The following is a 1,520-nucleotide window of genomic DNA, read 5'->3' on the forward strand; positions in this document are numbered from 1 at the left end:
AATGATATAGTCAAATGTCTTGGTCAATCAACAGAAGGGTCGTTATTTGTGGATGACTTCTTGATCTGTTACAGATCTAAGAACATGCACACGATAGAACGACAACTTCAACAGAGTTTAAACAAACTACAAAATTGGGCAGACGAAAACGGCTTCAAATTCTCTAAATCCAAAACTGTGTGCATGCATTTCTGTCAAAAACGAAAAGCACACAATGACCCAAATCTAACACTCGATGGCACTAGAATTCCTGTTGTTGAACAGACTAAATTTCTCGGCCTCATTTTTGATTCGAAACTCTCTTTCATACCACATATAAAGTATCTGAAGGATAAGTGTTCCAAGGCGTTAAACATTATACGAGTCCTTTCTCATACTGATTGGGGAGCGGATCGTGAAATGCTTTTGCGCCTATACAGATCACTTATTCGAACAAAACTGGATTATGGTTCTATGGTATACGGGTCAGCGCGCAGTTCGTACCTTCAGATGCTAGATCCAATCCATAACCAAGGGCTACGTCTTGCCCTGGGAGCTTTTCGAACAACACCTGTAAAAAGCCTGTACGTGGAAGCAAATGAACCATCCCTTTATGACAGAAGAATAAAACTTTCATTACAATTTGCAACTCAATTAAAATCAAACCCTAAAAATCCTGCTTTCAACCAAGTATTCAACCCCAAATACCAAAACATATTTACGCAAAACCAAAAACTTCTGCCAACATTTGGTATCCGAATTTTGAATTTCCTGCAAGAACTCAACATAAAATTGACGGACATAGCTGAATTTAACATATCTGATGTTCCTCCGTGGACCATTCAAACCCCCGATTTTAACTTTACATTACATGAGCGAGGGAAATCAAGTGTTATGCCCGAAGAACACAAATCCTCCTTTCGGGAATGCATTTCGAATTACCCTTCTCATACACAACTTTACACCGATGGCTCCAAAGAAGGTGAGAAAGTGGCAGCAGCCTGCTGTACTGCCAATACTTGCACTTCAGTCCGACTACCAGACGGCGCCTCCATCTTTTCTGCTGAAGCATGCGCCATTGGTTTGGCCCTCGACCATATCGATGAACACCGCATTAAAAAGGCAATTATTTGTTCAGACTCTCTATCTGTCCTACAGAGTTTACAGTTACGAGATCCTAAAAACACAATCGTACAAAACCTTGCTCATCGAATATCTCGTATATTAAAAAAGTCTAAAATAACTTTACTATGGATTCCGAGCCATGTCGGAATAAAAGGCAACGAATTTGCTGACAGGGAAGCAAAAAATGCATTGAATCTCGAACAAACAAATATCAAACTACCATACACAGATTTTAAACCTACTATTCGTACAGCCATTCAAAATGAATGGCAGAAACGCTGGTCTCTGGAGACCAACAACAAACTTTTTAAGATACAACCGAAACTTAAAACATCTATTCCCAGTCGGAAAGATCGTAGAGAGGAAGTTGTCCTCGCTCGGCTCCGCACTGGGCACACATATCCTACTCATTCGTA

The sequence above is a fragment of the Mizuhopecten yessoensis genome, unplaced genomic scaffold, assembly GCF_002113885.1.
Source record: "Mizuhopecten yessoensis strain PY_sf001 unplaced genomic scaffold, ASM211388v2 scaffold6719, whole genome shotgun sequence".
NCBI classification, from domain to species: domain Eukaryota; kingdom Metazoa; phylum Mollusca; class Bivalvia; order Pectinida; family Pectinidae; genus Mizuhopecten; species Mizuhopecten yessoensis.